Genomic DNA, 16640 nt, shown 5'->3' on the forward strand with positions numbered 1-16640 from the left:
AGTTGCCACTACCTCCTATATTCTGGAGCACTTCAATATCGTTGGTACATTTGAGAGTCCATTGGCTTTAAAAGGCTAGTTACTGGGACGCAAGGGCTACCCAGTGTGACTTTGGCTCAGGGCCAGTGTTCCCCAAAGCTGTGCAGCCATTCAGAAGTTCTCTGTCATCTTGCACATGGCAATCCGCATGGTGACACATTGGCTTCCAGGACCAGAAGTAGCCGCAGCCATTGGACCTCAGAGGTCTATGCAGCGTGATAAAGAACACACTATTGCACATACTCCTGACTGATGTAAGGCAGAATTTTAATATTGTCCAAGCCTCAATAAGGACCATGTTGCTGCAAAGTATAGGACTGTTGAAGATGTGGTTCAGTTGATTAGACTGATGGGTGATTCCCAGTGAAGTCTGGACAGAGTGTCTTGCATCCTTTTGGTGTACTGTGCTCTACATGGTTGGATCAGGCAATAAGGCAGTTTTGTAAGTGCAGAGCAACTGGGAGAAAAGGCATAGTCTTCCGATGGGGAGGACGTTCATCCAGGGTGAACAAGGGATACTGGGGTCAACATTAGGCTGATATTGACCATGACAGAGCTAAGTTGCATTGGGCACTGCAAGCCAGACGAAACCTCATTGAGGCCTACTTCCAATAGATGCAGTGGTCTGCAGCAGTTAATCATTGACTGTGTCATTTTTTTAGTCATGTTTTCTAAATCTGGTTGGCATTATAGGCTCTTGGCTTTAATTTTGATCCCTATTGTGTTCTGTAAGTAAAGGATAAAATTTGTAAATGAGTTTGCCTGAGTTTGCTCTCATACTGAGTAATGGCAAAATGAAATCATACAGTAGTCAAAGGGGACAATGTTGCTGTGACTTAGAAGGTGTTGAGATGGGACGTGGCTAAGGACGCATAAAGTGTGTGATGTGGTGCTTTACCAGCAATTAGTGTGAGAGAATGGAGTCATATATACCAGCGAGTGTCAGCCATGTCAGCCATGTTAGTGCCCAGCATGGCTGTCATGATGTGCCATGACTTTGTCTGTAAGGGCGAACGTCTGATGTGGTAGACAGCAGAATCACTTAGTGTGGGGACTAAAGCAACTAAACTAGCCATATAAATACAGTGGCTAAAGGGGCTGCTGAGAGATTAAGAATACTGCAGTGAATAACTGACTTTCTGACTCCCCAAAGGCTGAGCATCATCAACAAGGCACAAGATTGCGATGGGCATTTATTGCCCGCCCCTAGTTACCTGTGAGAATGTGGTGGTGAACTGCCTTCTTGAACCCTTGCAGTCCACCTGCTGTGGGTTGACCCACAATGCCATTGGGGATGGAATTCCAGGATTTTGAACCAGCAACAGTGAAGGAATAGCGATACATTTCAAAGTTAGGATGGTTTGGACAGAAATTTGCAGGCGATGGCGTTTCCTATATATCTGCTGCCCTTGTCTTCTAGATTGAAGTATCATGGATTTGGTAGGTGCTATTTAAGGATTTTTCGTGAATATTTATACTGCATCTTGTTGATTGGACACGCTGCTGGTAATGAGTGTTGATAGTAGCTTGACTAAATGGTTGTGGATGTAGTGCCAACTGAATAAGTTGTTTTGTTCAGGATGGTAGCAAGCTTCTTGATTGCTGTTGAGCTGCAATCATCCAGGCAAATGGAAAGTTTTCCATCACACTTTTGACTTGAACCTTGCAGTTGGTGAACAGGCTTTGGGGAGTCAGGACTTGAGTTACTTGCTGCAATATCCTTAACTTCTGACTTGCTCTTGTAGCCAATATGTTTATATGGTGAGTCCAGTTAAGTTTCCTGACAATGGGATCTCCCAGGACAGTGATAGTGGGGAATTCAGTGCTGGGTACGTTAATGAATGTCAAGGAGCAATGCTTATATTGTCACTTATTGGGGATGTTCATTGCCTGGTAATTGTGTGGCCTGAATGTTACTTGATTGGCTCCACATCAATAAGCATTTACTGTTTCCACCATCAGCACACAATGGCAGCGGTATGTACATCTTCAAGATGCACTGTAGAAATTCCCCAAGTCTCCTTGGATAACACCTTCCAAATGCACAACCAGCTCTATCTGGAAGGACAAGGGCAGCAGATATTTGGGAACACCACCAGCAAGTTCCCTCCCAAGCTACTTGCCATTCTGGCTTGGCAATATATCACCATTCCTTCAGTGCTCCTGCGTCAAAATCCTGTATCTCCCTCCCTGATGCATTGTGGATGCACTTACATCAATTGAAAGGCAGCTGCCTAAGATGACAGCTCACCACCAGCAATCAGGACAATTAGAAACGAGCAATAAGTGATGGCCCAGTCAATGACACCTACATCCCATGAAAAAATAAAAGTAAAAAGGTGGGGAGTGATGGAGGTAATGTTGGACTTGGCTATGAGGATGAGAGCCCTATTTCCAATGCCAACGTCTGGTTTCAGGGTGGTGCAGGCACACAATGATGACATCACCAGTACCAACTTTGAGTGCATTGGCAGGATGTAAGCCATTTTTTATCAGCTGAGAGGCTAAGAGATGGCGCTTGAGAGTTCGTATTCATAAGTCAGTGGAAGTTCATATGCAGAAGCAATTCAAGAGACAAATTATATTTTGACCTTGATTCCAAGATGATTTCAGTACAGGAGTAAGATGTTCTACTGGAATTATAAAGATCCTTGGTGAGACCAAACCTGGAGTAATATGTGAAGTTTTTGTCTCCTTACCTAAAAAAAGACACACTTGCTTCAGCGGGAGTACAATGAAAAGTTCACCAAACTAATTCTTGCATTGGAGGGATTGACCTCTGAGGAAATATCAAATCGAAGGACCTATAGTTTCTGGGGATTGAAAGAATGATTGGTGAACTCATTCAAAAATACATGATCAACAGGGAAGATGCAGGATGGATGATTCCTCTGATTATGAGGATCTGGACCCAAGCGTGAGGTCACACAGAGGATAGTGATTCTTTGGAATTCTGTCTGTGATGGCTCAGGCATTGGTATGTTCAAGACTGAGATTGATGCACTTCTACATATTAAAAATATTAATGCTTATGGGAATAGTGCAAGAAAATGAAGCAGAAGATCACCCATGATTTTATTTTATTGAATTTCAGAAAGATCTCAAAGGATAAATAGCACACTCTTGCTAGTATTTTCTAGGCTCTTATGCTCTCATGCTCTTGAATCATTGTAGCCCAACTAAGCACTAGAAGGCTGTTAGTACGGGAGGTTGAGCATTTTGATCCCGCAGAAATGAAGGGATGATGAAATACTTTCAATTCAGTTTAGTGTTGTAAGGAGGTGGTGGAATTGCCATACATCTGATGCCCTTGTTCTTCTTGGTAGTTAAGGTCATGTGCTGCGGTGCTGAGACACTGCAAAGCATCTTCTATTTGGTACACACTGCTGCCACTATGCACTGAGATGGAAAGAATGAATGTGGAGGGTAGTGGATGTAGTTCCAATCAAGTGGAATGTGTTTCTTGGATGGTGTTGAACATCTTGAGTCTTCTTGGAGCTTGAAGATTTGAATTTCCAACAATTGAAGAGTCGGGAAGTGAGTTTTCATTGCACAACTCTGATTCTCTGACCAGTTCTTGTAGGCTCAGTAATTATAAGACAAGTTCAGTTCAGTTCATTTTCTTATCAATGGTAAAGCCAGAATAGTTCATACTGGGGAATTGAGCATTGGTAATGCAATTGAACGTCAAGGACAGATGGTTAATTCTCTCTTATTGGAGATTGTCATTGTTTGGCACATGTGCGGAACTAATGTTACTCACCGCATACCAGACCAAAACTGAATGCTGTCTGTGTAGGTCTTGCTGCATATGAGCATAGACACAGTCAGAATCTGGAGAGTTTTGAATGATGATGAATATTGTACAATCTTTGGTGAACAGAATTTCTGACCTTATGATAGCGAGAAGGTTGTTGATGAAGCAGTCAGAGACTGTTGGGTCTTATATACTCCTTGAGGATCCCATGTAGTGATATCCCGAGTCTGAAATGACTGACTTCCAACAACCACAACTGTTTTCCTTTTTGTTTAGTATGACTCCAACTACCTGAAAGATTTCTACTGATTACTATTGACTCCAGGTTTTCTAGGGACATTTAATGACACACTTGGTCAAATAACACTTCAATGCCAAAAGCAGTCACTGTTACCTCATCTATGGAATGTGAACTTACTTGGACCAAGGCTGTAGTGAAGCCAGAAGCTGAGTGTCTCTAGTAGAACCCAAGGACAGTATCAGTGAGCAGGTTACAGCTAAGCAAGTTCTGCTTGATAGCTGTGGATGGTTTCATTGTTTGATGTGACAAAGAGTAAATAAGTGAACCAGTGATTGGCTTGGTTGAATATTTTCAGTTCAGAGTTAGGTGCTTTTTTGGCCAGACAAGTGCGTCATGGGCTATTGGCTGCCAAACAAGTGGACTTGAGACCACAACCAGATCAACAATGATCAGAAATTTGTATTGAATAATGTAGCAGGCTGAAAATCATATTCCTATCCCTAAGTTCAATGTTGCTATGATATTCTGTAGTTCCCTCATTTGTATCACTCCCTTTGCTGAATAGTGTTGCAGTATGATTAATCCTCCTGACCTGTTGCATTAATCCTGTTTTCAGTGAAGATTGGAAGATTGTGATTCATGCCTCTGCAATATCTACATTTCATTCTGTTAACGGCCTGGTATAATATGCCGTTGGCAGCCAGTGATGACAATCAGGGAGGGCAGCTGAAGCAGGTGAATAGACTGTCATTGAACAGAGATTGTCTTCATGGGAGAGAGAGCTGCTGAGAAGGAAGAGGAGTCAATGAAATTCCTCAGCCTAATGCAACTTACAATTCCATGTTACAGAGATAATAGGAATTGCCGATGCTGGAGAGTCTGAGATAACATGGTGTGAAGCTGGATGAACACAGCAGGCCAAGCAACATCAGAGGTCTCAACCCGAAACGTCGACTTTCCTGCTCGTCTGACGATGCTTGGCCTGCTGTGTTCATCCAGCTTCACATTGTGTTATGTCAATCATTCCATGCACCTGGTGTAAGTAGTTCCTTCTTTGTCCTTAATTTTCTTTCCTATTTACAATGACCTTACACCAGTGGAATAAGCTTTCCCTGCTTTATGATCTTTGGGTCATTCTTCTGTTCAAATCTCACGTTAAGCAAAAATGCATTCTAACAGAATTATCAATTTTCAGTGATGAGAGTCTTTCAAATACAACTTCTCTACTATTGTCCTATCCATAATTTTAAGGATAAGGATAATAATTTTCTGACTACTCAGTAAGAATGTGAAAACTTCTAGAGAATAATGATGAAATGGAAAATCTTCTTTTCCATCCTCTGACTTTCTGGTGTGACCTGCACATTGCTATATTTTTTCACCCTTCCCTATCTCTAAACTCATGCATAGTACAAGCCTCTAGAATGTCTGCACTCCTCCAATTATGAGCTCTTGTGCATCGAGCGCATCTCGCCCATCACCCCACCACTGCCAATTTGTCCTTAGCAGCTTGGATTCTAAATTCTGAAACTCCACCCCAAAACCTTCAGCTTCCCGAGCTCACTCCTTCTTTAAGATACTCCTTTAAGATCGATCATGTCCCTCATTATATCTGGGACTCACGCAATAGATACAAGCATGAGAAAAATAATCAGCACTCCATCTGTTGCACCCTCTATATTCAACAGGATGACATTCATATAGATATTCATGTCCGTCTTGAAGCCAGCTTCCACAAGTACTCACATAAAACTCCTGAATAACATGTTTTGTTGGACTAACGGTTGAGTTCAGATTGCCTACAACGACCTCCTCTGACATGCCCTGTCTTTTCAACTTGCAAATGGCCAGCATACCAAGGGAGAACATAAACAGGCTGACTTCAAAGGTATATTGAAGCTCTCTCCTTGAAGCCTAGCAAAATTGATCTTAACGACTAGAAGAGACTTTCTACCAATCTTTCAGAATCGTAATCACCCATGGATCAAGCCACACCACACTTTGAGTCCCAACACCTAAAGCAGATCAGCAGCAGAGAAGAGGAAATATGTCTTGAACTTTATGTTTCACAACCTCATGAGATATCGCACCTATGTGACCAAAGATCGACAGGCTGAGGATTAAATTATTCAGTCACATGAAGAGCCAGGCTAAAACTTGTGACCCTGAGCAGCCATCATCCGTGTGCCAAGGTTCAAGCACTGCCACTGATGGACGCCTATTTTAGCATCTCTTTATATGGCATTGTGTCAACTTCTGTCCATTCATGCTCCTGTGAAATGCATTGGAATGCTTACTACATTAACAGTGCAATAGCATGCAGGTTTTATTGCTCAGCACTCTTCTCGGCCCGTAAATCGAGCTATTTTGTTAGCTTTTCAAATTTCGATTTAGTTTTAATTTTGGTTCTCTTGTGTATCCTGAATAGTTAGAAATACTGCTTGGGCTTAATCAGCTTATTACTGTGTGAAAAGTTGATATCTGTAAGAAACAACTACTTGAACCTATTCAACTGAACTTAATAATACCACATCTGGGTCACAAAAGAATGATTTATGTTAATTATCTGCGATCTCATGTGACAAATGTCCTTTTCCCTCATCTCTCTTAGCCCAGTGGCAGACTGCATTGTATTTATTTGGAAAATCATCATAAGGATCTTTTCTGTGATGTGTTGTTTTTACAAAGCTCCTTAAACCTTCCTCCATAAAGCTGAAAATTATTAACAGCAGCCTTTCTGTCACCACATCCAGGATTTGTAGCTGAATCAATGACATCTGGTTGCGATATTTACCAAGCCGAGTTCTGAACTCAGTAAGGCTATGCGTACACATCTGGAGTCTAGACTTACTGGCTCTATGGGTTGGGCTAGATCCTTGTCTTACATCAACCTCTGCCTAGGCTATTGTTTACTTAGGTGGTGCTGCCCCATCTGTTTCATCTTTTTGAAATATTTCAAGCATGAGTCCTTGGGAGAATGGCAAAACTTTATCCAAATGCCAGAGGTTCAGGCAGAACCTAACAAAAACCATATATGCCTATTCTCGCCACTACTGCTTAATTCCATTCTGGTTACATATCCCTCAAACTGATTCCCACGTCTAACTACAGCAAATAGCTGGCATATCCAATTACTGTTATGCAGGAAACAAACTTTACTTTGCAACCATGATGTTTGCATGTAGTTTAACGTCTCTTGTATTTAGATGAAGCTGTTCTTTTGAATCTCTTTACCCTTTATGTGCCAGGTAAGCATAACAGTTAAAAGTGGAACCATTTTCCTGAAAAACCAATGGGAAAGCATTTTCAGCAGGCAGTACAATGAGCCGGATTGCTCCACGTCATCATTGTCATGACAACTCTGTGCACTTGAGGCACTGTGATGTGATTTGCCTCATGGCATTGTGTTCATGAACAAACTATGAAGATTCACCAGCTGTATTTCCATGAAGACTGAAGTTCCATGCAGTGCTATTGATGGCGGATGTGAAATATTTAATGACAAAACTTCTTTGTTCAGTGAGTTCCAGCCTCATTGGTCTTAACATTGTTTCTGTGCCTGCGCAAATATACCCAGACGATTCTGAGTAATGCAGAGTTTTTGCTTATAATAAATTGCTCCAATACACAAACAAATATAGGTAGGTCTATTTGATAAGAGAATAAAAGCAGCAAATATTGGAGCGAAGCAACAGGTCAGGCAGCAGCTGCAAAGAGAGGAACCGAGTTAATGTTTTGAGTTGATGACCTTCTCTCAGAACAGGAAGAATTTATAGGTTTAATAGTTTTGAACTTCCATAATGTTACACATGATGTAGAGTTTCTTGATTTGTGCAAGTTTCCAGATTGGCATATACATTCAATTGCAAGTGACTTGGGTGTCAGTAGACACTGCTTAGATTTTAACAAAGTACTGATCTAGGAAAAGAAACCAGGAAAAAATCAAAGGAAAGATCTGCTTTATGATGGAGAACCAGAGTGAATCCACACAGAGATAATGGGAACTGCAGATGCTGGAGAATTCCAAGATAATAAAATGTGAGGCTGGATGAACACAGCAGGCCAAGCAGCATCTCAGGAGCACAAAAGCTGACGTTTCAGGCCTAGACCCTTCATCAGAGAATCCACACAGAAGTGATGAAGGCACAAAGCAAAAAAGGATAGGAATGGGTCAATCACAAAAATCAAAAGATCCATAGGAGGTAAGGAACTATACCTCATCTTTTAATTAGCCAGTCAACACTGAGTTTAACAAATTGAGATGCTAGCATTCTTTTGGGTAGCATATTCTGGTAAGGAATCTGCTGCAATAATTTACAGTCTCTCTGGACCATCAAATTTTAGCACTTGTAGCTTTTTACTTTTGTTTGAGACAAAGGAGGAACTGAATTGTTATGAAGTCAGAGAACTTTTATGCCACAGAAGGAGCATATTTATTCCATTGAATCCGCGCTAGCTGTCCATTGACCAAATCAGTCTTCTGTTTGATTCCTGTACTGTTGCAAATTTATTTAACTCAAGTGATTCTGCTGCTTCCCATTAAAATTATTAATTATCTCAGTTTCCAGGACTTTGATAGGCAGTAGATTCTAAGTTATTATCACTTACTATGGAAAGGAGTTTGTCCTCATGTTGTCCTTGTGCACAAAACCCTAAATTCATGCCCCTAGAACATGTCTAATCTGCTAATGAGGACAGGTTTTCCTTTTGTCTATCTGATATAAACCTGTCATAACCTTATATACATCACCCTTCAACCTCTTTGCCCCATAGAAAACAAATGCAGCTTTTCCAACTGCAATCCCTCACCATGGAAAGATTGTGGGAAACTGGCCCCTTGAGGACCTGTATGTCTTTTTAAAAAGGTGAGGACCAGAACTGAATACATTGCCCATGATAAGACATGGAGCTATTGAATGTTTTTTTTTAATTTGACTGCACAGTTGCAAGTAGTTATCAGTTTCTTCAGAGAAATTGATGATTTTACAAATTTATCAACAGTTTTCTTTAAATGTTTCATGGCAAATAAAGTCAAACAGAACAGAGGAACTACCTTAGATTCGAATGATTCTAAGATGTGACACCTTCCACTGTTGCCTGATGATGAGGATCTAGTTTTTTTTTCTCCACTACCATTAAGCAGGCTGCTATTGGTAATGGCAGCTGGGACAATTTCCACTGTGCCTTAGAAAATTGATATATTGTTGATAAGTTTATTTTTCTCCAGTTTTCAAAATAAAATTAATTAGCAATACGCAGCAACAAAAATACCAGTGCAGGAGACATGTGTTTCTTTTTATCCGATTTCATATGCTATTCATTATACCATCTTGCTCAAGCATGTGCTTCTAGCCCCCACCCTATCTATACAATTTCCTGTAACAGTCGCTGGCTTGAAGACATCTATCAACAAACAGCGAATGGATTGTATGTGCATTTTGCAGATGTTCATTCAGGCAACATTTGCTCTAAGCCATACCATCAACGCAGGGTAGTTTCACTTCGTACTGATAGTAAGAAGCTGTGATGTAAAGTTGGAAGTAGTGTCTGATGTTAACAGCGCCAGAACATTTGTTTCCACTAGATGTAAGATTTCTATAATAATACCTCTGTTATTTTGCTTCCTTTCATTACATTTATCACAGATTATAAAGAGGTGCTATATCAACTTTATCCATATCATTGTGTTCATAACGATTATTTTGAATGGCTTTGTATAATAAGCTGTGAGGCACTCCTTGCATAACGAGCTATTTAAATGATGTGGACATTTTGCTTCTATTCTACATTTTTTCCATTGGGGGCACTGCCATTTCTTTTTCACTTGTTCTGATAATTGTGTGTAATGTTTTGTAAAATTTGCTGAGTGTCAACAAATAGAGGATGATTAGTGTGACGATGCTGCTTTGGTATAGAACCTAATTTTCGCCAGGCTGGTTTATAAAATTAATTGGTTTACCCTAGTCTAAATTGAATGCTATATTTTACTGAATGCATTTTAGAATGTTATTTGTGGACTATATACACTTAAATTAGTTAATTTCCAAATCACTAATTGCTGTCAGTGTTTCCCTCAAAATAAGCATGTCACTGCTTAATCTAAAAATGCGTTTCAGAGAAAGTTAATAGTAAATTCTGCAGCTCAACTTAATAAATTGGTGCACTTGTTGTACTAGAAATAGATGCTGACCCCTATCCCAACATAAGAGATTAATCTAAATCATCTGAAAACTGCATCCATAGTTTGATTTTAGCGGAAGAACTAGATCTATCTAGACTTGAAAAGCAACAATCTGAGGGAACCTTATACAGAATATTGAATGTTATAGTTAAGGTCAGCCAGCAGCGTTATTTCCAGGATACCTTGGCAACAGATCATGGAACATTGTACAGTTCGGTAACTTCATGCAATTCCCTATCTTTTCCAAATAATTGGATTATTTCTGAAATTGTACATTCATGAATGTATTACTTATGTTATAACAACGATCCTCAAGAGGCCAGAATTGGAGGGCACAGACATGTCAGAGGATTGTAGGAATGGAAACAGTTGCAGAGATCGTGAGTGGTGAGGTCCCCTGGAGGGTTTTGAAAACATTAAATGTTAACCAGACTGGAGAGAGGAGATGGATGAAAGAGATTTGAGGCAACATAGGACATGAATAGTAGAGTCTTCAATTACTTCAAGCATATTGAGGACCATAAAATCACATGAGAAAGACAACTGGTGGTGATTTAACTTGAAGGTTACTGTACCTTGTGCTAGGGGAGAGATTGTGAAGGATATTTCTTTGCCATAGTCTCAGACAGTACAGGAAGCAAACCCATACTGTCAGCATCAGTCTGCATTATAAAGCAGCCATCCAGAAAACTGAGCCACCCAACATCCTGAGCTACCCAATCTCTTGAGCTAAGTAAGTTCTAAGTTAGATGACTTTAATTTGTTTCTCCAAAAGCAAAATACTGCCGACATTAAATATTTGAAAGAAAACAGAAAAACGCAGAAATATTTAGCATATGTTGAGACAGAAACAGAAAAAAAATTTCAGGTCAGTTAACTTACCTCAGATTCGTTTGTATCAGAAGTTTGAAATATACACAGATTACTGGGAACATCAGTTTGAACATTGTAAGTATTGAGGATCTGTGACATATGTGGCTGAACCACAAAGATGAATAAGAATTGGGATAGTCTTAAAATAACCAACTTACAGAACTTTGAGAAGGAACTAGTGTTTCATTTCTGCTAATTTCCAGAAATTGTTCTCCAGTAAGTAACAATGATGATTAAGAATGTTTACAAGAAAATGCTCTTATTCAGAAGTTGGGCATCGTTGTAACCTGTGAGAAATATATCTGGCTTTGGGCAGATTAGTCAAATCTGAGCAGGCACCATAGATAGACAAGACTGCTCCTATCTATATTTTTGCACTTGCAAAAATAGAGATTGTCAAAACGTGAAACAAAATGATGGCCATGAAACATCAAGATAGGATAGGTTAACATCAATGTAAAAAAGGCTAGTTTCCAGCTATTGCCTTGTTATGGTCATATCTTCTTTTGTTTTTGTTTTGTTAATAGTCTACAAATAGAGATCGAGAATAGTATGTATCTTGAACGCTTTATAGCTAAGAGACAATTAGGTGGTCCGTTGACCAAGATTTTATTATGAGTCCTATATGTATAGACAAACATAGATCTGCAGTAAAACACAAGGCTGCAAAAGACATGTTATGATCAATGAAACAATACTAAGTGAATCCGCATCAAGGTTTCAATCTTGGAATGTGTAATTACCAAGGTTAGCGCTCCCATTGCTTTTTGTGTAGTTTAGCGTATAAACTGAAACTTTGTAATTTCCAACAAATTTGAATGTTCTATTTTCTGTTTTATTTGGTTTTGCTGGGGATAGTTTTTTTTTCAGAGTGCCATAGTTGGCAAACTGATATCATTACATTGCATTGATAGAGGGAGGTGAATGATCTAAAAACTGGTATCAGGAGTATTTTATTACTTATGAAAGGTGTATTGTAGCTTTTCAGTATTGTGAAGATATAATGTATGAACAATGCAAGCTGCATTTCAAAGAGAAACAACAAAATTACGCTTGGCCTGTTCAAAGTAGAACATTGCGGTACTGAGAGACAGCTGTGTGCTGAACCTGGCATCTTTTGGAAGAACTATTGAATACTGTCCTAATTGTTCAGATCAGTTGAATGTAATAGATCTTGTGACACCCCGGAGTTTCCTAGTGTCCTGCCCATTATTTTTCTTTCAGACAACATCATAAAAAGCTATTGAGTTGCTCATCTTTGCTGATTGTGGCACCTTGCCAAGCAAACTTTGACTTCAAGTCTGCTTACATAGAATTAATAATTTCCACAAGTAATTGGTTGATCATGTAAAACATTGGGGCACAATGATGTATCACATTTGTCCTTTAGTAACATTGCATATTGAGGCTCAAGACTAGACAGGTAGGACAGGAAGCAAGTTTAGACACCTGGAATGATTAGACAATGATGTATTGGGGGAATTCATGGCCTATTTTAATTTAATATAGTATTTTATGCATTATTATATATTATTATTTTCAGTTAAATTGATAATGTTACAAGAAATTGGGAAGCAAGTGAGCATAAAAGCTTGTCAATTAAAATTTATCATGCTGAAATATTTGTTTTTCTCTCTCCATGGGTATAGCTTGACCACCCAAGTATTTGATATTTTTAATTCAGACTTCCATCATCTGCAAAATTTTCATATTTTTACTAGTGTTTCCATGATATAGGATGTGAGACTTAGCAATTGGAAATAGGAAATTAATTTAAAAATTAAGTTGATACAACAAATTGGCAAGTGAAATTGAGAACATGAGGCAGTGCATTTTGCTGGGAAGAGTAAGGTGATGACTTATAGTTTAGAAGATGCAAGTCCAGGCAAAAGAGTAGAACCATAGGATCTTGTACTGCAAATATACCAATCACCAAAATTCACAGGTTATCCAAACCATAAAAAAGTAAGCCAAGCACTAGGCTTTAATTTAGAGGAATAACATTCAGAAGTAGGCAGATTGTGGGAAACTTGTATTGAAAATGTGTTAAACTACAAAGAGTACCATGTCCCATTCTGGTCAAAAATTTATAAAAAAATGTAGAGACACTGCAGAAAATCAGCAAGTGATGAAATCAAAGGGTGAATTCTTTTAACACTCTGAACAATGTGAACTGTGGCATGTTTTGTGGCAGAATCGGATTCAAAGCCTGGCAAAGCCCACCTCAATCTTGGAAAAATACTCATGCCATGTTTTTGGGAGCAAAAGCAGAAATTGCTGGAAATGCTCAGCATGTCTGACAGCATCTATAAAGAAAAGTCAGAGTTAACGTTTCAGGTCCAGTGACCCTTCCTCAGAAGACCCTTCTTCAGTTCTGCTGCCAGATCTACTGAGCTTTTCCAGCAACTTCTGGTTTTCTTCTTGATTTTCTCTAGTACTGTTCCCACTCTTCAATCGTTTCATCATTATACCTTTCCTCAGGAAACCCTTGGCCCCTGTTTCCATGACAACTGGTATTCTGGTTGAAATGGGAAGGAGTGCACTGTCTCTCTCTAGTCGTGCTATCCATGGGTCACAATATAAAACTAAATGTTTTACCCAGTTGCTGATATTCAGAAAATGTGTAAAGCATACAAACAAACAAGGGCAGCACAATGGCTCAGTGGTAAGCACTACCGCCTCACAGTCCAAGGGTCCTGGGTTCAGTTCCACTCCTGAGTGACTGTATGGAGTTTGCAAGTTCTCCCTCTGTTTGCATGGGTTTCCTCCCAGAGTCCAAAGACGTGTGGGTTAGGTGAGAGATAATGGGAACTGCAGATGCTGGAGATTCCAAGATAATAAAATGTGAGGCTGGATGAACACAGCAGGCCAAGCAGCATCTCAGGAGCACAAAAGCTGACGTTTCGGGCCTAGACCCTTCATCAGAGAGGGGGATGGGGGGAGGGAACTGGAATAAATAGGGAGAGAGGGGGAGGCGGACCGAAGATGGAGAGTAAAGAAGATAGGTGGAGAAGGTGTGGGTGGGGAGGTAGGGAGGGGATAGGTCAGTCCAGGGAAGACGGACAGGTCAAGGAGGTGGGATGAGGTTAGTAGGTAGCTGGGGGTGCGGCTTGGGGTGGGAGGAAGGGATGGGTGAGAGGAAGAACCGGTTAGGGAGGCAGAGACAGGTTGGACTGGTTTTGGGATGCAGTGGGTGGGGGGGAAGAGCTGGGCTGGTTGTGTGGTGCAGTGGGGGGAGGGGATGAACTGGGCTGGTTTAGGGATGCAGTGGGGGAAGGGGAGATTTTGAAACTGGTGAAGTCCACATAGGTGAGTTGGCCATGCTAAATTGCCCTTGGTGTTCAGCGATATGTAGATTAGGTGGGTTACAGAGGTATGCATCAGGGTGGCATGCTTTGAGGGTCAGTATGGACTTGGTGGTCTGAAGGGGCTATTTCCACACTGTAGGCTTCTTACAGCATCCACAGATCTTTTGGTTTTTATTGTGCCATGTTTTGTACTTTTCACAAGCGGTGCTGTGAGATTCTCGCTGGACAAAAGGGAGTTGCCACTTAATGGGGATTATTTGTTGTTAAATACTTTGTTAAAACTCAAGTCACATCATTATCTCTCAAATGCTCATCTCACCAAATGTGCCCAACAAACATGGCATCAGGAAAACTCAGAGGCAGTACCTGGTGATTTCAGTTCGCTGTTTCGTACCTCCTCCATGTTGAACACCAGACACTGACATCTCAGCGCACGTTCCATGGGAACCAGCCACAAACACCCCATACCCATGGGCATTAGCATCCACCATGTTCTAGTCCCTAAGCACCAGAAACACAATCAATTCAATGACGGTAGCCTTTGCTCAGGGGCTCCTGGCAGAGACAATTAAGGGTAGTCGCTAATACTAATCATTGCCCTGCAAGGGGTGATCAGAGCCAGGATGATCTGTTCACAAGAGCTGAGGAATTGTTTCACAGACAACTCACCACTCATCTTGGCTTTTTCTACTCAACGGAGGGCTATCTCCTGCTGGAATGAGAGAGATGTGAGTGTTAAGGGAGATGATTCTGTATATGTCTTCTGGATTCATTTTTACCCAGATTCCGCTTTTTAATCCTTCGGTGTTTGTAACACATTCAAACACACATTAGAAGCAAAGACTGAAATGCCATGTGACATTTAATAATACTCTGCTGCAATTTCAATGAAATAATCTAATTTGTGGATTCAGAAAGAAATTAATATATATTTTTGCCTTCGTTCTCACAGTCACCATGGTCAACTGAGCCAACTTTACTGTGTTATTGTCTTGTATTCAAATTCAATATGCTCAGTAAAGCTGATAAGCACAACCTTGTTAACTCAGTATTAAAATAAGCTGTTTTTAAATTCACAGTGGGTTTGAAGCTATGCTGAGCAAATATCTATGTGCGTGTGCTCGATAAATTCATGAAATTTTGTTCTTTTATTTTCAAGGCTGAACTTTAATGTTACAATCTTGCACAAAGAAAGTTTGTGCATTTGTTTTGAGGCAACATTCACACATTATAATTTGAAAGTCAATATGTTTAAACATTACTGTCATATTTATCTGAAGATCAAAATAATTCACATAGGACAATTACTCTTTAATCATCTACAAATATCAATTCAGATATAAATGAATTTAGAAAATTATTTAGAGGGCAACAGTTTAGTTATCAAATGCATCTGTTGGTTTTCGTTTGGCCAGATCGGAACAAAATAGTCATTATCAATGGGTAATGCCAAATAAAAAGCTGACGATTTCTGAATGGAAGAACTATAAAGGATAGTTGCATAGAGTCTGAGAAGTATGCCTTTTGGAAGAGTAAAATGCTGATGACCTGTTTCTTAAACAATAATACTGTACATTTCCCATAACAGTGCTCAGTCAGCTGATGAACATAACAGGTTTTAAAGAAAAATATGACCAAGATATTTTAGAACATTACTTGGTGTTACAGGTAATTGTTTACATAGAGATTTAGGTTTATTTAATATTGTCACTTATACAAAAGTGTATAACTCTGCCATGCTCCAATGCCATTTTGGATTACAGAATAAATTCCTGAGTAAGTTGGAAAGTCGTAAATACTGAATAAACTAGTATTAAATTGATAGTACTGGAATAGCTTCACTAGTTCATCTTTCCATTTCTGTAGACTTCACCCTTTCTGTCCCTCCATCGTCCCACATTATCTCCGCGGTCCTGGCAATGTGTTCCTTCTCTACCACCACCGTCACCGCAGCTCCCATGTCAGCCACCTCGAGCTGGAGACAGTCATGCTGCACGAGTCCTGCACCTCCTCCAATACAGTGGGTTAATATGGTTTTGATCTTAACACTTCATATGAAAGATAAATCAAAAGCAGTGACAACAAAAAGTGTGCACAGATGTAAGAATTTAATACATGCAATGTCACATTTCAAAAACTGTGGCTGATGAGAATTGCAAGTGGCAGAAGAAATGCTATTTGTAATAAAAACTGAAGTATTGTGGCTATTAATTGATAGGTTGCAAAGGAAAAAGTGTTTTA

The 16640-nt window shown here is 39.8% G+C and overlaps 1 long non-coding RNA gene across 2 annotated transcripts in view; it reads right to left on the reverse strand.

Moving 5' to 3' along the window:
• Positions 1-15633: 15633 nt before the first annotated feature.
• Positions 15634-16640, reverse strand: part of LOC125460740 (uncharacterized) — a 98838-nt gene continuing 97831 nt past the window's right edge. Inside the window, exon 4 of one of the 2 annotated variants that reach the window (XR_009446982.1) lies at positions 15634-16447. This is a non-coding gene — a long non-coding RNA (uncharacterized LOC125460740). The remainder of the gene's footprint in view (positions 16448-16640) is intronic. The other variant, XR_007249331.2, reaches the window with a different exon arrangement.

This window comes from Stegostoma tigrinum, chromosome 2, assembly GCF_030684315.1.
Source record: "Stegostoma tigrinum isolate sSteTig4 chromosome 2, sSteTig4.hap1, whole genome shotgun sequence".
Taxonomy (NCBI): domain Eukaryota; kingdom Metazoa; phylum Chordata; class Chondrichthyes; order Orectolobiformes; family Stegostomatidae; genus Stegostoma; species Stegostoma tigrinum.